Source organism: Pogona vitticeps, chromosome 2 (assembly GCF_051106095.1).
Source record: "Pogona vitticeps strain Pit_001003342236 chromosome 2, PviZW2.1, whole genome shotgun sequence".
Taxonomy (NCBI): domain Eukaryota; kingdom Metazoa; phylum Chordata; class Lepidosauria; order Squamata; family Agamidae; genus Pogona; species Pogona vitticeps.
In genome coordinates this window covers 189,008,808-189,035,303 of record NC_135784.1, presented here as the reverse complement: position 1 = coordinate 189,035,303, position 26,496 = coordinate 189,008,808, and the positions used below count along the sequence as shown (strand labels likewise).

Sequence of the window (26,496 nt, the reverse complement as noted above, 5' to 3'; positions counted from 1 at the left end):
CAGAAAGAACCTGCTTAGAGGTCTACATGATTAGTAATAAATAGAAGTTGATGTGTATTAAAGACTATCATTGCATGTCAGAAATGTGTCAGATTATTAACTCGTTCATCTCTAAAATGTCCTACGATGTGAAAATATTGCTCTGCAGCAGACCTGCAGGATTTCAGATTCTTCATCAAGTATATCCTCCTCCTCCCAACTTCTTGAAGCACTAGACAAAAAGCACAGCATGTTTATCAGAGCCCCTAATCATTTGTTTGGCCTGATAGGTCGCAGATTATGCAGGTGTGAATTGAAATATTCTCACTGTCCAGAGGCAATGTCTGATCTTATTCCACATTTCCACAGATTTTTGTGGACAGCTTTATTTGAAAGGAAAATATAATGCAGTTGTTATAATGTTGTTTAAAAAGTGTGTTTTAATTAAAAATATATTGCACAGTGATTGTTCTATCTCAGTATTGAGCACTGAAGAGTTATGGCCTGTGTTTCAGATTGCTCAGTGTTACATCTCTTTAGCAACATGGCATGTAGTCTGCTATAGACTGGACATTTATAATTCTTTGGATAGTTCTTTGATTAGTTGTAATTCGTGTTAGGTGAGGACAACAGTTGATCATAATTAAAAACTCCTGTCAATCAGGGTGGTGATCTATGATGATGGCTGTTCATGACTTGGTGTAGAGGTTTTTTTTAAACAAAATCTTCAGATTACATTGTGTTACTGTTATAATTCTGTACACATTTCTTCAGCAGCAAACCTTGTTGAGTTTAGTTGTGTGTTTGTGCAAGTGTGATAGGTTACAGTATGGCTTATAAGACTAAAAGAATTACATTGCAGAATTAACACTATAGTTAGGATAATTCTCCACATTGTGAGGCAGATGAGGGGGTTCCAAAATGGTTCTTCTGAGTTTTGGGTTTCTATTTTAGTACTCGCTGTCTTGAAAAATCTTGTAGCACCTATAGACTTGCAGGCTAAAATCTAAGTTGGTACACTGGCTCGTATACCTGTGTAAGTAAACTAGCTTTATCTGTGAATAAATCAATGGCTTTGTACCGTATTTTTGCTCCATAAGACACACTTCCCCCCCAAAAAATGGAGAGAAACTGGCGATTTCGCCCCCACTGGCCCCATGGGGGGAGCCTCGCAAGGGTCCGAGCGAGCCTTCCAAGACCCTTGTGAGGCTCCCCCCACCCTCCCATGGGGCCAGCGGGGGCGAAATCGCCAGGTTGTAGGACCTATTCTGAGCCTTTCAGGCCTCAGAAAAGGTCCTAGAAGCTGGCGATTTTGCCCCCGCTGGCCCCGTGGGGGTTGGGGGAGCCTCACAAGGATCCTGGAACAGACCCTAGAACCCTTTGGAGGCTCACCCGGCGCCCCCACGGGGCCAGCGGGGGCGAAATTGCCACCTTCTGGGACTCTTTTGAGGCTTGGGAAGCTTCAGAAGAGTCCCTGAAGGTGGTGATTTTGCCCCCTCTGGCCCCCGGGGGGGGGCAGGATGAGCCTCCAAAGGGTCCTAGGGTGTGTTCCATGAGACGGACCTCTCCATAAGGCTCACCAAATTTTTAGGAGAAGAAAACAAATTTTTATTTTCCTGTTTTCTTCTCCTAAAAATTTGGTGCATCTTATGGAGAGGTGCATCTTATGGAGCAAAAAATACGGTAATACATGAAATCCACACTAAATGACAAGAGAACCTTTGAAATATTTGAAGATGGACTGCTCTTTTTGATGTCTTCCTTTTGGATTTTGGGAGAAGAGCTTCCCCCTTGCTCAGTGACCACTTAATAAACTGCTGAAAGCAGAGCCTAATTTGACTTTTAATAATTACTAACTATAGCAATAATAGTGTGCCATCAAGTCCATTCTGACTTGTAATGGCCCTTTTCAGGGTTTTCCAGGTAGAGAATACTCAGCCGTGGCGTGGCTTACTCTTCCCTTGTGGAGGCACCCTGAGACTGTTCAGCTCACCCAAGGCCACACCGTCTGACTCTATTTGCAGTTCACAGAATTGAGCTCCCATCCTAAACCACTAAGCTATCCAGCTAGCTAAAGGATTCCGACTATGTTGTAATGATAACACTGGAGAACAAGGTTTGAATCCTTTCACTTGGCCACAGAAACTCATTGGGGAATGGAACTGGTAAAACCACTTCTTAAATATCTTACCTACTTTGAAAGTCCTATTCAGGTTGCTGTAAATTGGTTGTGACTTGATGGCACAGAACGCACACAACTCTAGTAAATCAGTTCTCTTTGATGCTCCAGCACTCCCATTCCATTCTTTATGCTGGCACTTATTAATCATCTTTCTTGGTCTTCATTTCTGACAGCCCTTATTCATGTTTTCAATTAGTGCTACAGTTTATTCTGCTTGTTTTCAGCTTCTTTGTTACTCCTGTTGAAACCTATACTGTACATATTTTGTGTATACTATAAATCTCACTTCTTTTAACTTGAATTCTTGCATAGAGTAGACCCATTAAATCAATGGAGGTTTAATGAGTAAGCTCCTCCATAAATTCAGTCGATTCAGACAGCCTTACTCTAACAGAGACTTATTGTACTAAAATAAGTTGCAGTTAGAGGAGACCCATTTGAATCAATGGACATTTTGGAGGAGTTTATTCACAAAATCCCCAATGATTCAATGGGCCCAGTCTATTGTGATTTACTACATGAAGCAACAAGATTTTGATCAATATTTTTCATACTTCTGGGTTCCATGTTTGCTTTTAACCCAGACAGTGTTTTCTTGAATTAACACGTTTTCCAATTTGTGAAATCTACTAAATATTTTTTGCCAGATCTCTTATAGTATGATTTGCAGTTGATTTGAACATCAGAGATGTGAACTGACAGAAAAAAGAATAAAATTAAGTATTTTAAGATTCAGTATCTGATTGTTCTAGTGCCAAGTAACAAATGGCTCTTCAGGACCACAAAATTCAGTAGAGTGTTCAGTCCCTACAAGAGTCAAGTTATAAATAGTCTCAAGATGTTTATTAGAGTCCTTGCATCATGAAGTAAAGCCAATTCAGATATAATCATTGGAATAATTTTAGTTGGAAAACTCTTATAAGTAAGCAGCCAAAAGAATATTATGAAAAGAACCAGTTTCGGGAAACCCACAGTCTAATTTTTTATGGTAATCTGGATTTGATTTGGTGTAATAAAGGTTGGCAGTAAAAATCTATATATTGACTATCTGTAACATAGCTACCTTTTTACAGCTGTTCATTTTTCAGTAGTCAACCTCTTCAAGGAACTGAAAACTCTAAGAAATAGAAATTAACACATAATTGCATATGTAACTTCGATGTCTCTGTAACAATATGAAATTTGTGCTGATTTGGTTGAATTTCTGCATTGTCGAGATTGTGCCCTTATTTATTTATTTTCTATATCACCCATCTGGCAACCCAGGCCACTTTGGGCAGTTTAAAAATATAGTACAATAATACAAAATATATTACAAATATATGTATAATACAAAAGAGTACAGTACAATACTGTGTTTCCCCGAAAATAAGACAGAGTCTTATATTAAATTTTGCTCCAAAAACACATTAGGGCTTATTTTCAGGGGATGTTTTATTTTTTTCATGTACAATCTATGTTTATTCAAATACAGTCATGTCATCTTCTGGTTGCTGCACAATGGTGGAAGGTGGGGTTTCACTTAACTAGGGCTTATTTTGGGGGTTGGGCTTATATTACGAGCATCCTTAAAAATCATACTAGGTCTTATTTTCAGGGAATATGAAGAATACAATAAAACTCAACAATATGATAGAATAACCAATGCAGTTTAAACAAAATGGAAATAATAGCAATAAAAACATTAAAATAAAATTGTTAAAACATGGTGGAGGGTTGAATACTGTATTAACCAATAGTATTATCACTCAAGATTTCTTTGTACTCTGCCTTACTGCATGACTGAATAAAAATAGGCTTCCTTCTGCCCATAATATACATCACTATTAACACTTTAGATTAGGTCGTAAGATTCCTGTTTATTAAATCAGGAGGCTTTGAAGGGCAGACAGGCCCACTTTTCCCTGCTATTTCATTTCCTGGTGTTATACATGTCTTGATTGCCTCATGGCACTGAGTTCTTCGATTTAGAAAGTCGAGTTCTTGGATTCTAAAGTTGATGTTTCTGATGGCCAGTGAAACTGTCAGTAAAAGCATGCTTGTTCTTGTACTGAGACCTTAAAGTAGTTTCTCCTGCATTCTTGCATTTTTTTATTTCTGTAATCTGCATAGCTTGAAAAGCTGCTTCAGAAAGCAATGAGTTAGAGTTGAAAGCTCCCCACAGTTGTTAGAGTTATAGTTTTTAGAAAGGAACTGTGCTTTCATTTTTCAAAAGTAAAAACTCAATACGTAGGTTTGACCACTTTCAAAACACAGAATGCTATAAACCTCTGACTTATGGTACAAAGACACCTTAAGTAGCAAGGCCCTACATACCTGAAAATGCAAAACTAAAACAGTTATAGTTAAAATTTAAAGAAGTGAAGCAGTCCCTTCTTCAAGTTATATGCAAAATGCATCATAGTCATGCCTTAGCTGTTGTAAAAAGGAATTAATGACAAATGACTTCCTATTTGTAATTGTTATTGTTTCTTCCAAAATTTGATGATCTGTTTTTGTGCAAGTAAGGGAGGATACAGGCAGGTACAGTAGTTGTTTGTCTTTGACATTGGATGGCTCATTTTTCTCCTGTGGATATCAGTTATATGTTTGATGGAACTTATTCTCCAGTACTGTAAGTGTACATCAGATTGCAGCCTCTCTTTTTTGATCTTCTCTCTTGCCTGAGCAGAGGGTGGTTCTCTCAACAGCACTTTACAGTCAGAGTTGGTCACTTCTTTTAGGAAGAGTGTTTTATGGTTTGATAAAAGACCTAGATCCTTGTATTTTTGGTCCTTAAGATCTGAGTTGTTCTGTGGACTTTCATTGTGTCAGTGTCTTTTCAGTTCTTCTCTTCCTTTATATTTTTCCCAGTTGCAATTGCTTCTGTGATTATATCATTTACAGGTGGCTAAAAATCTCCTGTTCATTTAAATTTGTTGCCCTATATTCCTCGTGTCAGCTTCCATAATATTTGCAATTTTCTAATCTTTGAAACTTGTTTGTTCTGTGAAGTTTTTACTCAACCCAGCCTTCCATAAATACATTTCTCTGTGAAATTCCCCTTACATATACTGTTGTAATGCGCATAATACTTTGTATGTGGAGCTGCCTTTTAAGACCACTAAGCTTCAGCAGGTGAGAAAGTAGTAGGTCAATTACAGGTATAATGAGAAAGGACCACATTACAGTGAAGGTCAGAGAACTGCTTTGACTGTCTATTCCATTTATAGGCTTATTTCGGGGTCTGGTCCTATGTAGTTTGGTACATGTACAGTGGTGCCCCGCATGACAACGACCCCGCATGACGACGAATCTGCAGGATGATGACTTTTTGTGATGGCTATAGCGATTCGCAAAATCATTTCAATGGGGGATTTTCGCTTCACGACGATTAGGTCTGTGCTTTGCGAACCGTTTGTTTGCAAGATGACGATTTTTCCAGCTGATCGTCGGGTTCCTAAAACAGCTGCCCTGTGTTTTCCGGACCCATGCTTCGCAGGGCAGCCATTTTAACAGCTGATCGGTGCTCGGAAAATGGCTTCCCCATGGGCGATCTTTGCTGGACAATGAGGTAATTTCCCCATTGGAACGCATTAAATGGGTTTCAGTGCATTCCAATGGGGAATTGTTTTTCGCATGATGCCGACTTCGCTTAACAGCAATTTCAGGGGAACAGATTATCGTCATCATGTGGGGCACCACTGTATATCTGAATAAATGCCTCATTTATAACAGTCTTAAGCTTGGCTGGGAAGGCTCTCCTTAAAGTATGTCTGTGCCACATGTTAGGAGAATGTGAGACAAGGCTGTGAAGTGGTTAGGTTCAAGTCCTGTTTTGAAGCAGAACAATCTTAATATTTCCTTGCCTCTGTATGCTGGAGAGAGAGGAAGAGAGAAAGAATAAATTAAGCACACAGAATCATAGAATAATGGAATTGGAGGGGCCTATAAAGCTATTGGATTCCCAATGTGTTATAGTTGTTAGAGTGATGGACTAGGAGTCTGAGTAACAGGGTTCAAATCCCCACTTGACCATGTAAACTCACTATGGGGTGGAACTAGTAAAACCACTCCTTAAATCTTTCACTTGAAAGCCCTGTTAGAGTCACTATAAGTTGTTTCCAGCCTCTACAGAACACGCATAAGGCCATTGTGCCCAACCTCCTGCTCCATGTTTTTGGTCCCTGCTGCCATAGGAAGAAAATGTCATTGTAATGTACTTAGTTTATAAATACAGGCTTTACTCTTTGATACACCAATTTGCAGGTATAACTGAACTTTTGTGGCCTTTTTCTCTCACATTCTTTTCTTTGACTTTGAGAGAAGTTAATAAATAGCTGTCTTTAAAGACTTTCTATACCAAGACTTCCTCATGCTTTTCTGCCAGGTATGTGGGCAAGCTGCACTGATGACTGGATCTCAGTTATGTCAAAAAAAAAGATCCTTCTTTCCACTCCATTGGCTTACACAGGATTCAATACCACTTTATTTCCTGAGAACTGATTCTGAATGAGTGTGTGTCAAGCTGTTAAGAACCATTGTCATAGAAAGTATACTAAGGAGTGGAAGAGCTGAGAGCATTGTAGTTTGGTGGCAGCGTATGTGGTATGCATGTGAAAGAGTTCAAGGGCAATTCTTAACATCTCCAGGCTATGGAAAAAGTGTTTGTGAGAGATTACTGAGAGCTGCTGTAAGTCAGAGAGTGGAGTGCTTGGCTGCATAAACCAGTGGTCTGACTTAAACAAGGTGGAAAACAGCATCAGATATCTGTAAGGGCTAGAAAGAGTGCATATGAGAAAATAATGTTTTGGGCAGTTTAAGTTCATGTTGAGTGTGGTCTTGTTAGTTCTATGGACTGGTGGGTGGCCTTTGATGCTGTTGACTCAAGTCCATTTCTTCAAATACATGGAGTGCAAAGAGACATCTTCTGTATTTATGATATCTTCATGACTAAATCTTAACAGAAATACACAAATTGGGTGTACCTGAAGGACCATTGTATTGAGCATTGGTACCATCATCTCTAGGTGTCTGGATATATTGAACCTGACCTTGGCCGACATGCCTCCAGTACCCCCAATCTACTTAAGAGATGTAATAGACTAACTAAGGAAACTGCAATCCATCCATAACCTTCCAGAAATCACTATCCTGACCACTGTGGATGTACAGGCACCATTATTTCTTAGAAAGATGGCCCACAAGCCATCAAAATACAGGCCATGGCAAATATGGTTACCAAGTTCTAAGACATAATTATGGGTGCATGTATGCTACACAGTATGTAAATATATTCATGGCTGACCTGGAACAATTTTCGTAACCAGAAACCTCTTCTCTATCTGAGATTCATCCTTACATCTTCATCATTTGGATTCACAGCAAGGAATCTTTGGAGACAATGTTCCCTGTAAGCTAGATGGGCATTCTGGCTTGTGCAGCTGTGCAACTGTTGCCGTCCATTTGCTTCCAGTTGCAGCCAGAACCACACACACAAAGGGTGGAGCTCCCATGCAGCCCTCCAGAAGCTTAGAGGTAACATTGGCTGGAAGTACAGTGGTACCCCGCTTAATGATTACCCCACTTGACAACGAATCCGCTTCATGGCGATGTTTTTGCAATCACAATTGTGATAGCAAAACGACGTTTTAATGGGTTTTTTTTTTGTTTCCCGACGATCGGTTCCCTGCTTCAGGAACCGATTCTTCCACATTACCACGATCGGGTTTTCAAAATGGCTGCCGGCTGCTCAAAATGGCTCCCTGCTGTTTTTAGGAGCCATTTTTTGTTGCACAGGCACCCGAAAATGGTCGCCCTATGCAGGATCTTCGCTGGACGAGCAGGTATTTCGCCCATTGGAACGCATTGAACGCATAGTGGGCTTTTTTATTTCGCTTGACAAGGATTTCGCTCTACAGCGATTTCGCTGGAACGGATTATCCTCGTCAAGCAAGGCACCACTGTAGTTGACTAGGACCTCAATAACTGTAAACATTTCATCAGTGTAATCCTGGGTCAGTCCACACAACAAGTATACTTTCTGGATATCATGATGCAACTACACAAGGGACAAATTAGCACCATATTATATCGGAAGCAGGACAGATCCTGAAGCTGAGGCTCCAATACTTTGGCCATCTCATGAGAAGAGAAGACTCTCTGGAAAAGACCCTGATGTTGGGAAAGTGTGAGGGCAAGAGGAGAAGGGGACGACAGAGGACGAGATGGTTGAACAGTATCATTGAAGCTACCAACATGAATTTGACCCAATTCCAGGAGGCAGTGGAAGACAGGAGGGCCTGGCGTGCTCTGGTCCATGGGGTCACGAAGAGTTGGACACGACTTGATGACTAAAGAACAACAACAACAAAAATATCGGAAGTCTGCCAACAGTTGAATTTCCTTTTGTAATTCCATAGCTATATGCCTCCAGCTTCCACTCAGAACATATGAAGACCATAGCCAAGATTGTCAGTATCACCAGATTTGCTTAGAACCGTAGAACAGATTCAGAATAACTGAGTTAGAACAGATGTTTCTTTAAATGTGCACCAACATGATGAGGAAGAAAATTGACATAGTTGGAGTGGTACCCAAGAACAACCTGCTAGAAAAGAGACTTGGTATAGAGAATAATAGAATACCATTAGTAGTCACCTACAGTTCCAGATGCCGGCCACAGAGACTGGCGAAATCTTAGGAAGAATCTCCAGAACATAGCCAAACCGCCCAAAAAACCCACAACATCCATGTTTTTAAAATTACGGATCTTTATTTTCTTAAATTTTTAACTGCATGTTCAATACTTTATTTTGTCATTCTGTTGTCTCTTTTTGTTAGCTGCCTTGGGTCCATTAATTGGAACAAAGGCAGGTACAGTGGTGCCCTGCTAGACGATTACCTCGCAAAACGACAAATCCTCATGATGAGTTTTTGTGATTGCTATAGCGCTTCGCAAAACAGTGTTTCCTATGGGCGATTTTCGCTATATGATGTTTTGGACCGTGGTTCGCAAGACGTTTTTTTTTTAGGGACTGATGCTTTGCAAGACAATGATTTTAGCAGCTGATCAGTGCTTCGCAAAACAGATGTTTTTGGAACCGATGCTTCGCAAGACAGCGATTTTAACAGCTGATTGGCGCTTCGCAAAATGGCTTCCCTATGGGCGATTTTCGCAAAACGACGATGATTTGTCCCCATTGGAACACATTAAACGGATTTCAGTGCATTCCAATGGGGAATTGCATTTCACAAGACAATGTTTTCACAAGACAGCGATTTTCGCTGAACGAATTAACATCATCTAGCGGGGTGACACTGTATAAAGGAAATAAATGAATACATGTTGCTTGAAAGTTGTTGAATTAAATTAATCCCCTAGGAATCAGTCACTTGCTCAAACTATGAAGTTGTATGCTTTGAAATCAGTTTTTTTCTGAGACTGCATAAAATACCTTTTCATGACTGATAAATATTTACAGCAGTCCAGCCCCATATGTATATCTGTCCCTGTATTTAGATTTTCCTGTATTAATTGCTTGTTTCATTTTCAGTGTTAAAATGTTGAATTGTATCTTCTGCGTTAGTGAGGTCTACTTTATTTCTTTTTGCTCCTCTATAATTGCCACATATACAGATTGTTGAGGAAAGTGGGTGTAGTACTTCATTCCAATGATAACTGTTACTACTTTAATAATAAATGCTGTAGTTTTATTATTGCAACAGCTTTCAGTTTGTGTTAGTTCTGTGCTTTAATCAGGTAATTTATTTTTAAACTAATTACATATAATATTTAACAGTGTTTTAAAATTTGTAATTAGTTTTATATTACTTTATTACTTCAGCAGTGCATTGGCTAGGCACCTTTCCCATCAGGAACTGGGAGACTGCAGAAGGCTCTGGGATGTTCTTCTCGTTCCCAGTGGGAGGAGGTTCTTGCAGAAGGGAGCAGTATGTGACTTTGTTATGTTCATAGCCAAAGGTGGCAACTAAAGGCAACGTGAGAGATTTCTGTTGTGCTGTTGACAGCGTTTCTTGGGTTGTCTTCTCTTTTTCTTCTGAAAGGAATGCTGGAGGGGCCAAAGTAGCAAGCCTTTCTTGAGGACATTTGGCCTTTGCCTTTAAAACTATGGAAAGTCTACTGATAGGAAGAACTAAGGGGGAGAAGGTGATTTATTTTCCCAGTAAATAATCCTATGCATGTCTGCTCAGAAGCAACACCCTATTCAGACCTTGTGGCTGAGAGAGTGAAGGTTACATGTGTAGGGGAGATACATTGAAGTCTCCACTTCGCAAGCCACTACTTCACCTGTAAATACAACATACATATCTTCATGTGTTTGCTGTGAAGGTCTGTATGGCGCTTTTAAGGACATCCCAGTATGTGGATTCTAGTTAGAGTGGAGTCCTGCTCATGAGATAGTTTTTACCATGTGCATTTGAACACAAAAGCCCTTTGTGCTGAACTTGTGAAGATTTACCTTATATGCGAGGTGTGGGAATGGAGCATATGCACAATGTTTTCTATCTCCCAATCTGGTTAGAATGCTTTACCATTTCAGGCCTGAATAGGGTTTGTGTCTCACTGAGTTTAGTGAGATTTAGTCTGATAAGTGACAGTTCTTAAAGCATTCATTAGCAAATTGATTTAAACCACTTTTCACTGTTTATTCCCATCTGAATTGTGGAGATCCTAGTACAGTTTAGTTTTAATGTTCGTTGTCTAGTCATGCATTGAGAAGATATTGGGGGCAGAGTGTATAGAATAGCAGGATGTTTTCATCTTTGTCTTATCAGCACTTATAATATCAGAATTAATGGTAGATTACTACAGAGTTTGGGTATCAATTTTTTATTATAAACCAGCATTTGTTATATTCAAATTCAACTTTTATTCAGTTGGATGTCAGTCCTAGTAAAAATAAGAAAATAAAAAAGTGCTCTGTGATTTGCAAGACGGATGCAGGTGGTCTTTGGACAGATCTGCAGAACAGTTGAAAATAACTACAGTGGTGCCTTACAAACTTAATCAGTATTGGAACGGTGGCCGTAAGTCTAAACTTAAGTCAAAGCACCATTTCCCATAGGAATGCATTGAAAACCGATTAATCTGTTCCAGCCGAATTAAAAATACCCCCCCCCAAAAAACCCAACACTTCAAGTGCCACGCTGGGACTGAAAAAAACAAACAAACAACCCCAAAAAGAAACATTGGAGCAAGTCCCACACTGGGACTGCAAACAAACACACCACACAGAAACGTAACTCCCCCAGTCCAAACCCTATCCTCCAAAACCCACCCAGAATAACTCTTTTAAAAGAAAAAAGCAGCACCTTACCAGTCCGAAGCCGCTGTGGAGGCTTCCCGGGCTTCCAAAGCACCGGCACCTGGCCGCTTCTCCCTCCTCCTGCACTGGTGCCACACGCCCCGTCCACAGAGCCCTTCTGACCCGCGCACCCCGCCCAGGGCCTTCGGCAGCCCTCATTCCCAAGTAGGCCCACGCTTTCTGCGGTGCTTACTCCCGAATAGACCCGCGCCAGGGATGGGCAGGGAGCACACCGGCTTCCCGTGCCTGGCAGCGATCCAGAGCCGCCCAGCCTCTTTGCCGCCAATGGTTTGAATTTCCCGTCTTTTCCCCTGCCTTTTTCCGTTCATACGTCAAAGCTCCGGCCACAATTCAAAGCAAAATTTTGCGGCCGGAGCTGTTTGTAAGTCAAATTGTTCGTAGGTCAGGGCGTTTGTAAGTCAAGGCACTACTGTATATTTGGCCGTGGCCTTGGTTAATATTTTTCTCATGGGCAAGATTGAGGCAAGTTTGACCAGAACCGGATGAGTGAAGAAGCTAACAAGCCTAGACTCTATTGCTATCATAGTAATTTATTGGTGCACTCTACTATCCCCCCTCCCCCATGTTCTAGCTAAAAGCTTCTTTAAATTTGGTTTTAGAGACAGTCATTTGTGTGAGTGCTAGTTTTGAAAATGATATTAGAAGCTAGATACTAGATTTTAAAAAAATGTATGAGCTAAGCAAGTGCTTTGATTGTCGATTCCTACAAATGATTTTGTCTTCAAGACATTGTCGATTGATCTGCATAGAAAATATTTGAAAAATTCCGACTTATAGAAGTGTAGTGTCCAGTCTTCAGAATAAATTCACAGTAAATTTAACTTTAGAAGAGATTACGTACGTATCTACTAGAGAAGCCCTAAGCACCATCCATTTGTTAAGTAACATGTGGCACTGTTCTAACTACCACCTGGGTTTGAAGAATGTTGGATGAGCTTCTAGTTTCCAATGAATTGTGTCTTTCTTATGTCCTTCACTGTAAAGGCAAAATCTATCTAATCCCTTTACACCCAAGGCCCTGCAAGGTCATTAGGCTTTTCATTTTTTTAATGAGGGGAAGAAGTTGTATTTGTAAGGTTGAAAAATACTGAATTCCATAATCTATTTCATTTGCTTAGGTCCATCTTTTATTCTGATCCATTGGCCAGTTAAAAGCAGGTTCTGATACTTAAATCAGTTGTAGGATGACAAAGAGGATGTACTGTACATAGATACCACCATCAACAATGGCCTTGGGAAGAGATATACAGTACTTGAAATGTTGTGGGCTTGTTGAGGAAAGCTTTGAAAGTAGCGATCTGGTCATTACCAAGCACCAAAAGGAGATTGAGGAGCTGCAGCACCAAACATAATCAGCAATTTCTATGTTGCCAAAGAACAAGTTTGAGAAGTAATACTGAAGTGATATAGGCTAAACAACATGCACTAGGAGTCTGTCTTTGACATGTGATAAACGATAAAGTTCAGCTGACAAAAATGCCTTCAGTTATGGCAAAAATGCAGGTTGAAGTCCTGTTGCCATAACTTGCACTATACAAGGCTGATGATGTATTCAGCAGTGTTGATTTTTCAGAAATAAATCATTTCTGACTTCTCTCCTAGGCTCTTGTGTATTATCTTTCATCGTTGGGAACCTGTGGCAGCCTGGGAAGGAAGTAAGGAGTCTTTATTGAAAGTTGTCACTGCCTGGATGACTTTGCTGCCATCTGCTATTTTAGGAGATTAAGGACCTGCCTCCACCCTGAGCCTCCCATGCCTTCCTGATGATGAAAGGGATTAGAGGCCAGCCTTGGTAGCTTTGAGAGAGAAAGGTTGAAAATTTCAGTTTCCGAAAAATTGCTGCTGGAAAAATTGAATCTTGGAGTCATGGCTCTCATCTATTTATTTCTTTAAAATATCTGTTTGTTGTCCCCCCCCTTCCTATTACCAGTTCTGTCGTGTGTACTTGCCAACCAGGAAAGTGATTACTTACCTTTACAGTACATTGATGTACAGCATGACTACAAGATTCATTTTCCCAGTTTTTCTGAAAGTTGCCTAGCTTGTATCTTATATGTCAGTGTTCCCCAACCTTTTCCGGTCCCCAGACCAGCTGGGGAAGGCGGGGCACCCCCGTGCTCATGCGCATGCATGAACAAGCACTCTCTCACACGTGCGCCCGCACAAGTGCCGTGCCACCATTTTGCGCATGCATGCAGGCCCGCATGAGCACGCTGCACCATTTGCGCATGCGCAAATTGCGGGGCGATGCTCGTGCAGGCAAGCCGGAGCGTGTGCATGCAGGTGCAAATGGGCAGCGCAAGGGTGAGTGCACACGGGGGCCGGGGGGGAGGTCTCTCTCTGCAGCCCGGTCTGGCCCAGGCCAGGGACTTGGACCGGATCGGGGGTTGGGAATCGCTGTTCTATGTTATATTTGAGAATGGCATTTTTCTGCATCTTTTTTTGTACTCCCATGGGCAGTTGATTTGGCATAGATGTTTGTTTTTAACATTCAGGTGCCAGTAACTCGTTTACACTTTCTGGGTGTTGGTTAGCCCACTGATATGCAAACACTACAGATATTAATGTAGATTTGCTACTATTACATAGTTATTGTTGAATTATCAATAGTAATGAAAATAGCAGCACTTGCAATGAATTGGAGTGGACCAATAATGTGTCTCAACATTTTTGCAATCTTTCCCAAAACTGAGACTGGACGGGACGGGACGGTACTGTACTGTACTGTGCTAGTCTACTTAGAAGTAAAACACAAATAATTCATTTGGGCTTAATTTCATAAGTGTAGCTATAATACACACTTGTTATGGCTTAGTCCTCTGTAGAATTCTGTAGTGACATTGCTGAGTTCAGAATTTCGTAGAACTTGGCTAGTGTTGGCACAAAACCTGCTTCTTGCCTCAGATACAGTTCCCAGATTCCAGATTATGGTTCCAGATTTCCATTTGGTTTTGATCAACTGTTTTGTTTTGATCAGTACAAAAGTTGCATTTGAAATGGCTGCTTTGCTGTGCTATTTTAACTGACTACCTGGGCTACTTTTTTGTTTGGTTTTGTATTCACTATTTTTTTTCTTTTTGTAGATTTCTCTCTGCTCTTTCAATCTGTGTTTTCTTTTTCCTGTTGTTCCTTTGCACATCAGGGTGCCGACCTTTGCTACCTTAATGAAGTAGCTTATGATTCTGTACCTTCATATTGTAGATGCTGTTTGGGTCCTGTTTTTATTTTATGCTTGTTTATATTACTGTGACTTCAATGGAACTGTGTGGAAAAGTGGGAGCCCAGAGTTTGGGACGTTAAGTTAAAAAATAATTACATGTTGGAAACTGAGAAAATTAATTGTTACTATTAACACTGAAACTTGAAAATTTTTAATCAGTTAAATTAATGTTATTAATTAAAGTATTATTAAGTGTGCTCTGAAGGGAGGGCATATAACAACCCATTATTCCCATCTTCAAAAAGAGAGCAATGTATTTCTTTTGAAACTACATTTATATTGGGTAGCTTGGCATTGGCTCTACAAGTGCCTTTATAAGGTTTCTGGGTGTTACTGTTATTTACAGGACATTTTACAGAATCTTTAACACTAAGAGCTATAAGGTGGAGAACTAGCACTTTGAAAAAAAACTAGTTAACCACTCATAGTTACAAATTTTCTGTACAATACTGCATACTTTGATGATTGAGGTGGTTTGCATCCCGCTTTTGCCATCTTCCCAGGTAACTACTTAGGTTATGGTGACAAATTCCTTGCACCACTTTGGTTCAACACATTTTGATCAACAGCTGCACCCAGATCAGTTCGATACAAGCCTTTTGCAGACTGCATTTATATCCATCCCAAGATGCTAACCTGACCCCAGCAACGGCCATAAGATTTTGAGACATTAATAAAAGCATATACAGTGGTGCCTCGCACAGCGAGGGTTAATCCGTTCCGGATTAACCCTCGCTGTGTGAAAGCATCGTTGAACGGAACGTAAAAACCCATTGGAACGCATTAAACATGGTTTAATGCATTCCAATTGGGCCGAATACTCACCGTTCAGCGATGCTTCAGGATGGCCGGCAGCCATTTTCACACCCTCCCCTCGTACGAAAACGCTGCGCACGGCCATTTTTGGGCTTCCGGCGGCCATTTTGTAGCCGCCGAACAGCTGATCGGCGGGTCGCAAAGCGAAGGTTGGTAAGCGAACCACTTACCGACCTTCACTCTGCGATTTTCGCCCTATGCAGGCACCGTTTTGCGATCGCATTTGCGATCGCAAAACCGGCCTCGTAGAGCGAATTCATCGCTCTACGAGGCGCCCGTTGTGCGAGGCACCACTGGTAATTTTTGGAATTACCCACAAGAACTTGGTGCACAGCCTGAAGAAGATGAATTATCATTGAGAGCTAGCTGTTGGTTGTTTGATTTTTTAAAAAAGTGATCTAATGGTATCAACTGCTCCTGTGTTCAGTTCAAAACAGTTGTCCAGCTGCTAAAAAAACTTCCTTAATCTGTTTGGAAAATCACAAAGAAGCCCTGCTTAGGCAGCTGACCTGGCTGCCTGCCTGAAATATATGATGAATGAAGTGATTAATATACATTAAAAAAAAACAAGGGAAACAGGAGCAGCAAATCCTTAACAGTTTACTTGAACTTAGTTATCCATAATTTTATTCAGTGGTTCAAATCCTGCTGAGTAGTTATGCTTGTGTAGCTCATTGTTATACGTACAAGCAGTAGCTCCAGGGTGTATTTGATTTAAATTTTAAAAAGAGTTTTTTGACAATTTAAATTTAAAAAACCATTTTTTTAAAAAAAAATTGATTTTAATCAATTTGATTTTTAAAAATTCAGTGATTTTTATCCACCTTGATTGCTACAAAGCAGAAGTGCTATTAAGCACTTCCTCAGATGCATTGTGCAGTCAGTTGCAACAGGAACAAAGTGGCTCATTGCGCAATTGCCTTGCATTATCTTTGTTGCTTGGGTGTAACACCTGGCACACTTATGACATTAACTTTACATTACGCAGAGTTGAAGAGGATTCCAGCCATTATGTGTGAAGCCTTTTCATGTGTGTTGGTCCCCAAAAGTAAGGAATTCAACTTTTAACATGTGATTTTCAACTGGTTATTTCCAAGTTCAATGAAAACCACACATGCATCAGAATACTTAATGGTGGTGTTGATGGCTTTCCTACTAATATGGTAGTCTAGTTTTACAGAGTGCGGATGAGTTTGCACAGATGACTGTTTTAAAAAACTAGCATTCATCCCTGGCGCCAAGTTCCAAATTTACTTTGTTTTCCCCCCGCATTGGAATGATCTGCTCATTTGCACATATGTATGATCCTGTGGTGATTTTTTACTACTAAATCATCCCCTTTCCCATTCTGAGGCTTCCAGAGGTTTTGCCCAAGGCAAAAGGGAGTGTTAGGTGCCTTGGAACCTGAGAAGAGGATGAATAAGAAGTTTTAAATTTATTTAAATTAACCATATTCATTGGTGGATCCAGTTTTTGCCAGTGTAACTTTGTGCACCAGTATTTTGCCCAATATATCCACTTCTTGATAATTTTAAACTAGTGATTTTTTTTCACATTCTGTTGCTTGTAGTCCCCAGTATCTGGTATTTGTGGATGTCATTTCCCTGACGCCTTCATCACCAGTTGTGCTGGTCAGGATTTCTGGGAGTTGCAGTCTAGGAACACCTGGTTTACCCAAGGTTGGGAGCCAGTGATCTAAGCATTGAGAGTCTGGCCAGTGAGTTGAAGCATGTGATATTAAATACGTTTTAAGTGTATGTATAGTAATAGCAGTTACTACCTTTCTATCTCATATCATATCATTACAGTATTGCCCGAGTGGACAACAGTGCTATTGTATATGAGTAGAAGTTCCTCTTAAGCCTTTGTACCTCCATTTGCCTGTAGCTTCTTCATTATCCATATTGTCTCATACTAAATTCTCTTTTCCAATTCCAGCTACCTCAGGAGATATATTGATTAATACTTCACATTTTTCAGATAAAAATATTTGTTGTAACTTGCTGTAAGTGTTATTTCTAACTACATCTAACCCAGGGTTCATTGTCTTCTAATGTTTGAGAAACTGAGCCATTGCTGCTAGATTTTGGAATAGTAGCTGTGTTGTGTAAGACCGGTATTCTGTTCTCATGTTGTTGTTCTTTAGTCGTTAAGTTGTGTCTGACTCTTCGTGACCCCATGGACCAGAGCACGCCAGACTCTCCTGTCTTCCCCTGCCTCCCGGAGTTTGGTCAAATTCATGTTGGTTGCTTCGATGACACTGTCCAACCATCTCATCCTCGGTCGTCCTTCTCTTCTTGCCTTCACACTTTCCCAACATCAGGGTCTTTTCCAGGGAGTCTTATGTTCTCATGAAATGGCCAAAGTATTGGAGCCTCAGCTTCAGGATCTGTCCTTCTGTTCTCATAGTGGAACATTAAATGCTCAAGGGAAGTCCACAAGCAAGATGTGGGCATAGTAGCACCTTTTTGCTTGCAGTCCCCAGCAACTTATATTGAGAAACAGATAGCCTCTAATACTGGAGGTGATAGTCATTATGACTATGTAAAGGCTGTGTTCTCCATGAATGCTCTAACCTGTTGGGTTAGAGCATATTGTGGTGTTGAGCTTCATAATTTGGCAGTGGGATGTTATTTCTGCCATGAATTTCCTGCCACTTAGTTTCATTGGATGGTGCTAGAATTACAAGAGAAGAACACTTTTCCACACCAGTTTTTTACTCTATAAAATTGTGTATAGCAAAATCATATTTTCCCTTCCATCTAAGCTTGAAACCCCAGTGTTATAACCTTTCCTTATAAAGTTACACCAGCATCTTCATCATTGCTCACTCTTTCAAGACACTTTCTGGCTCAGCAATTTTCTTTTTGAAATGACTAGAACTGTACATGTTGTACAAAACATTTTGTATAAAACATGGTTACATTGTAAACTTGTATAAAACCAATTGATATTAGTAGTTTTATATTTGTAACTTTCCTAATCATTCCCAATATAGTTTGACCTTTCTGCAGTTGCTACACACCAGTGTTTTCATCAAACTGCGACACTTCCACAATTTCCCTTTTGATCAGTCACTGACACCTCAGACCTCATCAGAATGTATGTGCAGTTGTGACTTTGTCATCCTAATATGTGTGACATATTATGCAATGAAGTCAAATATATATAATGCATTTAATGGCTTCCTATAGGCACTTTTGTGCTTGCATTTTTAAAGCTGGTACACATTATAACTTAATATACATGCATACCTATGATCAGGGCTTGAAAAATGTATTTGTCCACTTATCTGTGACGAGTGAAAAATGCTGCCCAACGAGTTACAGTGGGGTCTCTACTTAAGAACGTCCCTACTTAAGAACAATCCAACTTAAGAACAGCTCCATTTGCTAAATTTTGCTTCTACTTGAGAACAGAAATCCAAGATAAGAACAGGAAAAAAAACCTTTCCTGCTCTTTTTTTAACCTTAGGTCATCTTAGGTTAAAAAAAATTCTCCCCCTAGTGGTAGAGTACGTATTAACCAGCTTTGCATTAGTTCCTATGGGAACGAATGCTTCAATGTACGAACGCACCTCTACATAACAAAAAAACAGCCAGAACGGATTAATTGGTTTTCACTCCATTCCTATGGGAAATTTTGCTTCAACTCAAGAATGTTTCAACTTAAGAACACCATTCCAAAACGGATTAAGTTCTTAAGTAGAGGTTCCACTGTAGTTTCTATGGACGGAAAAGAGCAGATATGGATTAAATGGTTTTCAATGTATTCCTATGGGAAATGCAGATTCAACATAAGAACTTTTCAACTTGAGAACCACCTTCCAATACGGATTAAGTTCTTAAGTAGAGACCACACTGTACAGCTCCCTCCCTGCCTGCCTCCTTCCTCTCCTCCTGTCTCTCTCTAATCCTGCAGTCCTCTCCTTCCCACTCCCATTGCAAAAGGAAAACTGCCCTCTTGTGAGAAGAGAGTTCGAGCATTACATAGAGATATAACTCTGCAGAAGAATGTAGAATGGTCCCATGCTGGAGAATATGGAGATTCCCTGCTCCCAATTTCAACCAAACGGGGACATACCCTGGGGTGGGAGGGAACCGTGGCTCCTTAAGAGGCGGGACGCTTTTGCTTTCAGTTTTCTTTTTGCTGGAGACATTCAAAAGAAAGGCATTCAAAATATAAGCTTCATGACCACACGGGCACGCAGGTAATAAAGCAACCCAAGTCTGAGGGTATAAATCAGTGATTCCCAATTCCAATAAATTGCAAGGCTATAGTCTGGTCATGCTGACTGGTGAAATTTTTGACTGACTGGTGAGACATTCTAAAATTGTTCAAACCCAGTCTATGATTGTTTTAGTTCTTCCCTATCAACAAACTAGTATTTGCTCACATACATGATTTTATGATATCTGATTCATCCCCATTAAACGGACACTTCACATTCAAACAGAATAATTAGTCTCATTGTTGTTCTTGGCAACTTTCTGGGACAAGTTTTTATCATGCCCTGATTCAGTGCGTCTGATTGATAGGAACATTCCTCAGTCACTTCTGAACTTGGGCCTTTCTTTCAAACAACAGAGCATGTGTGGTCAGTGTGGACTGATGCTTCCTTCCACAACTTGTAGCTTCATCCAAAATACCACTCTGATTTTGGATGACCACACATGTGCCTTCTTCAACATTGACAGTAACTGTTTTCTCTCAAGAAGGTGGCTGGGTACTGAAATAGACATCCTTCCCTTCATGGCAAAGAGTGTCTGTCTTCAGAGGCAGCCTGACTAAATGACATTACCTGCAGTATGTCTGCTACGAAATCCTATGCTTGTCTATTGATGCATATTTGACAGTTATTAACAGTAAACACTCAGGTACGTTGATGTTATCTTCAGTTGAGATTCATTTGACAGAAGTTTCTACTTTTTGCTTGTATCATTTATTTCCTCATGATTCAGTTAAACAGTTCTTTAAAAAAATATGACATTTGCATTCTGAAGTTCAGGTGGGGGCTGCTACCTTCTTGAACCCATGATCACTTACAATTTAGATCCTTTGTGATTTAAAATGATATTTCAAGTTACAGTTAGTGCTTTATAGACCAGAGACCTCTGTGTAGCGGCATGACCTACTTTCCCTCTTTTTCATCATGACAGTGTGGTAGTCTAAGTTGTTCATCCTAAAGATAGTATCTAGTTTTTCCCATTTCTTCCCTACACGATAATCAAGATTGAGTCCTATGTAGCTTAAATTTTTGGTGAACATACAGAGTCACCTGGTGTCTCTTTAGCATGTCTTCCATTAACTTTTTTCTTTTGTAACCAGCCAGCAGCTGGCTGCATTTACTTGTCAATGGCAGTCACATCAAAGCAGAAAGAATGCATGGTGAAGGTTGACTTAGAACACTTGGTGTCAGACATGTAGAGCTTCTCCCTCCTTGATGTGACTGTTCTGCCCTTAAGAATCAATGCAGAGCTTCTCCTGGTGCTTTGAGGATTTTTCAGATGGGCTGGAGAGAGTGCCTTTAGTTTAAAAAATAAATCGCCTCTTCTTGTAGGCAAAGAAGGTGAACAGAGAAGGTCATTCAGGCTAAAACAGGGTGTGTGGAAGAAGTACAAGGAGAATAAAAGAGAAACAGTCATGAAGTATCACAGGCAACAATTAGAGATCAGTTATAGCAGTTGTTCCCAGCTGTTTGGAAGAATACAAGGTGACAGCCTTTATTCTAAGTAGTAGAGGACTGATATGCAAACTCTACCTTCTCTCTCACAGGTATAATGTTGAGTTAGAGACCAAGTATCAGTTCCCTGGGAGAAAGGATGGTCCTCCCTTGTAAGGACAGGTTCCATTTATGGGAATTTACAAATGACCCATTGAAGGTGTTCTGGAGGTTATTTTTGGTGGAAATAATAATAATATGTAGTCAAGTTTATTCTGACTTACAGCGAGACTTTATAGGTTTTTATAGGTATAAAATATTCAGAAGTGACTTACTAGCCCCCACTTCTTGTGATCTCTGGGATTTTGCAGCTTGCTCAAGATGGCACAGCTGTCTCTTCTCCAAGGAGGCAGAGTGAGGAGTCAAACTTCCAATTCTTGGCCAGGTGCTCTAACTCACTAAGCTATCTAGTCAGCATATGAAGATATAAAATAAACAGTTTGTTTTTAATAAAGCAAAGTTTTTGCACTTGCTGATATAAAATGAATGTTTATTACAGTGGTGCCTCGAACTTATGAACTTAATCCGTTCCAGAAGATGGTCGTAACTCGAAATGGTCATAAATCAAAGTACCATTTCCCATAGGAAGGCATTGAAATGCGATTAATTCATTCTGGCTGAACGAAAAAAAAAACAACCCAAAAGCAAAACGAACCCTGCAAGATCCATCGAAAATGCAAAAAAGAAAGAAAACAAAAAAGCAAACAAACCCTGCAAGACCCATCGGAAATGGGGGGGGACCCTAAAAGCAAACAAACCCTGCAAGACCTATCGGAAATGCAGGGTTTGTTTGCTTTCTGGTTTTCTTTTTTTGCAAGACTCATTGGAAATGGGGGGAAAAAAACCCCAAAGCAGACAAACCCTGCAAGACCCATCGGAAATGGAGAAGAACACCAAAAAGCAAATAAGCCCTGCAAGACCCATTGGAAATGGGAAAGAAAGTCCCCCAAAGCAAACAAACCCTACAAGACCCTTTTGGGGGGGGGGGAAACACCAACACCCAAGCCCAAAAAGCAAACAAATGCTGCAAGACCCATTGGAAATGGAAAAAAAAAACCCCAAACCGAAAAAGCAAACAAACCCTGCAAGACCCATTGGGAATGGGGAAAAATAAACAAAAAAGCAAACAAATCCTGCAAAACCCATCTGGGATGGGAAAAAACCCCAAAAAGAGCTACAAAGAAGCAGCCTCTTCGCCACCTATGGTTAGCAGTTTGAATTCCTCACCTTTTTCCCTGCCTTTTTTCCAATTGTAACTCGAAGCTCCGGTTGCAAGTCGAAGCAAAATTTTGTGGCAGGAGCTGGTTGTAACTCAAATTTGTCGTAAGTCGGGACGTTCATAAGTCGAGGCACCACTGTACAAATCACACCAACAGCTAAATCCACTGGGGAAGGTCATCAGGAAATTTGGAGTACAGTGGTGCCTCGCTAGACAGTTAGCCCGCATGACAGTTTTTTTGCTATAGCAATTCGCAAAACTGATTCCTATGGGGAAATTTTGCTGGACAATGTTTGGTCCCTGCTTTGCAAACCGATTTTCGCTAGACGACGATTTTGACAGCTTCCGCTGCGCTTGCAAAACAGGTGTTTTCGGGACCTAAGCTTCGCAAGACAGCTATTTAAACAGCTGATCGGCCGTTCGCAAAGTGGCTTTCCTATGGCTGATCTTCGCTAGACAACGACAATTCTTCCCCAGTGGAACGCATTAAACAGGCTTCAATGCATTCCAATGGGGAAATGCTTTTCGCTATTTATTTATTTATTTTAGACAATGATTTCGCTAAACAGCAATTTCAGTGGAATGGATTATCATTGTCTAGCGAGGCACCACTGTATAGTCTTATTAGTACATTGTTGACATGTGTGTTGGATTCTGTCTGGATGGTTGAATGATATTTGACTTTGATTTTGGAATGAACCAGGGCTAACAGGCTGAAACTGAACTTGGACAAGACAGAGATTTTGGTCCTGGGAGTCCCCTCCAAAAGGCTTTTTTTCTTTGGGGGGGGGGGCAGAATCATTCTTAGACTGAACAATGTTGCCATCCCATTTAGAGGTCAAGTCTGTAATCTGGGCATGCTTCTAGATCCTGCTTTTTTTTGGAATTTCCAGATTGCAGCCTTTAACCAGCTGATACTTATTGCCCAGCTCCACCCCTACCTAGATGAGGCTGCCCTCAGGACACTGGTGCATGCACTGGTTATCTCTTGCATCAGTTGCTGCAATGGTTTCTACATGGGGCTTCCCTTGAGGCTAAAAAATGTGGTAGCCAGTCAAGAATGTGGTAGCCAGACTACTGGCCAGTGTGGGCAAATTTGATTACATCACTCCAGTTCTGGCTCACCTCCACTGGTTACCTGTTGTGTCCCAGGTTAGGTTCAAGGTTTTGATGCTTTCTTATAAAGCCATCCACAGTTTGGGACCACAGTACTTGTTGGTGTGTATTTTCTCAAGGCTCCACGAGATCCTCCCAGGCAATGCTCCTCCAGCTGGCCTCTGTGAAGAAGGCCAGGAAGTCATGTAGGAGAGGCCAGGCCTTTGCTATGCCACTAAACTCTCTGGAACCAGCTGCCGGTGGAGTTGTGCCTGGCTCCCTTCCTCCCGACATTTAGAAGGCATCTCAAAATGTTTCTTTCTAGAGAGGCCTTCCATAGTGACCCTGCTTGATCTCATGCCTCATGTTCCATTTAATACTGGGATGGTATGCTCAGAATAATGCATTGCACTAATGGGGCAATATTAAAATAAAATAAAAATTAAATAAAAAATTAATTAAATAAATAAATTTAGTCGTTAATTCCAAGTAGAATACTCCATTGAATGAAGGGGATTTGCTGCTTTAACACTTAGATAATTCCCTTTTATTCATGAGATCTAGTTTAACTGGATTTTGTCCAGTAACTGTAGATGGGACGCAAAAGAAATTTTGAAATGTATGTTGATTTCTTAGTTTCTTACACATAATGATTTCAATTGATCAGGTATGTTACCAAGTTCATGGTTTTGGGATTAGTGTACCCTTTAGTCAGGGCTGTTTGTGCTTCAGGGGCGTGGTATGGAAAGTACTGCTGAAATACCTCCTAATTTCCTAGTCGCATTTTATAATTTAGAAAACTATATGTAGCTAGATTGAACTGCAGGGAAAGTTTTAAGTCTGCATCTAACACTGGAAAGAAAGATGAAGAAAAAAAAATCCCTTTTTGTTTTGTAATCTATATATGCAGTCATGTGAAAAAGAAAGTGTATTCTTGAAGGCTTTCACGGGTGGGATCCGATGGTTGTTGGTTTTCTGGGCTGTTTGGCCGTGTTCTTAAGGTTTTATGCATCAAGACATAATATAAATCATCTGATCCTTAGGAGGTCTGAAAATTAGGTAAATACCACCTCAGATAAACAACAATACATGATATATTACACTGTGTCATGATGTATTTCACAAAAAATAAAGGCAAAATGGAGAAGCCATGTGTGAAAAACGAAGTACAGTGGTGCCTCGCATAGCGATTGCTCCGTTTAATGGAGAAATCGCTTAGCGATGCTGTTTTTGCGATCGCAAAAGCAATCTCTTAGCGATGGCCCCTATGGGGAAAATTCACTTTGCGATGATCGCGGGGAAGCGATCATCCCAAACGCCCCATTTTCGCCAGCTGATCGGTGGGGCCTTTGCGATGATCGCGAGGAAGCGATCATCGCAAAGGCCCCACTGATCAGCTGTGCTTCGTCTCTCTCTCTCTCCACACCTCACAGCTCTGCGAGGGGTGGAGGGAGAGAGAGAGAGAGAGAGAGAGAGAGAGAGAGAGAGAGAGGAAGCACAGCTGATCGGCGAGGCCTTTGCGATGATCACGGGGAAGCCCCGCCGATCAGCTGGCGAAAATGGGGCGTTTGCGATGATCACGCGGAAGCAGTCATCACAAAGGCCCCATTTTCGGCCAGGTGATCGGCGGTTCCAAGATGGCCACCTGCTGTGTTGCCTCGCTTTAGAGGCACCGAAAATGGCCACCACAATGGAGGATTTTTGCTTAAGGTTAGTTTAGGAGCCCATAGGAACGCATTGAAGGGGTTTCAATGCGTTTCTATGGGCTTTTTTAAATCGCTCAGCGACGAAATCGCTTAGCAGCGATTTTTGCTGCACGGATTAACGTCGCTAAGCGAGGCACCACTGTACAGCCTTACTGCTTTCATAGGAATTAACAGGCTAAATAGCAAACAGGTGCTGCTAATCAAATGCCCTTGAGTAATTTGATCATCAGCAAATAGGCCCACCTCTATGAAAGCAGTGGTTTTAATAGTTTTCTGATCTGGAACATTGCCAAGGTGGAAAAACATCCGCAGTGATCATGGAGAAGCAATTGTTGTTGTCCATCAATTTGGGAAGGGTTGTAAGGCCATTTCCAAACAATGTAAAGTCCATCATTCTACAGTGAGAAAGATTATTTACAAGTGAATTTACAAGCAAATTCACCCAAGGTCAGACTGTACAATGCTTGGAGAAATTACATCTTTTAATATTTTTTTACTTTATGAACAAAAGTAATTTTAGTATTTGCTTCCTTCAATGGTATGTGGAAAAAGTTGGAATCCCCCCCCCCCCCCAGTTTCCTACAAAGTTTTTATTAGAAGTCAGAAGGGCATGCCCATCTTGATATATTTTAAACACCTGAATAAAGTCAGACAAAAAGGAACTTCATAGACTTGTTTGACTTTCTCAGTTTTACCTATAACATGTGATAGAATATGTGGTCTTTGCTGATAGTTGGTCTGGACCTTACTGACAGTCTATGCTGAACTCTGAAGAGTATAACCAGGAACGTGGGGAAGCTAGTCTAGTTTATTCAGCAGAAATAGTATGGAGACTTTAGTTATGGATGTTTTTGTTTCATAACTGTTTTATAACATTTTCCCATGGGCAAAATCATTTTTGGTTTTTTTGTTTAGTCTTCTGTTATAGCCCTGTTTTCTCCCAGTCGGAGTTTATATTCAGTTTTGGTTGCTGCGAGTGAAGGGTGCAGTTGTTACATGCTGCCAAGTCATTTCTGACTTACAATGACTCTTTCAAGGATTTCTTAGGTGCAGAGTATTCAGAAATGGTTTACTATTCCTTTCTGGGGGCATTTGCCTAAGGCCAATACGTTGGCGTTTCTTCTATAAGACAGAGCAATGAATCATACTCTTGACTGTGCATGGGATTTTGTAATCTGAGGATTTATAGTCAAATAATTTTCCAGAACCTCACCAGCAGAATTATGAA

At 40.6% G+C, this 26,496-nt stretch overlaps 1 protein-coding gene across 8 annotated transcripts in view; it reads left to right on the top strand.

Annotated features, from left to right (window-relative positions):
• Window positions 1–26,496, top strand: part of GSK3B (glycogen synthase kinase 3 beta) — a 140,850-nt gene that overhangs the window by 1,326 nt on the left and 113,028 nt on the right. The gene's annotated exons all lie outside the window — the stretch shown is intronic.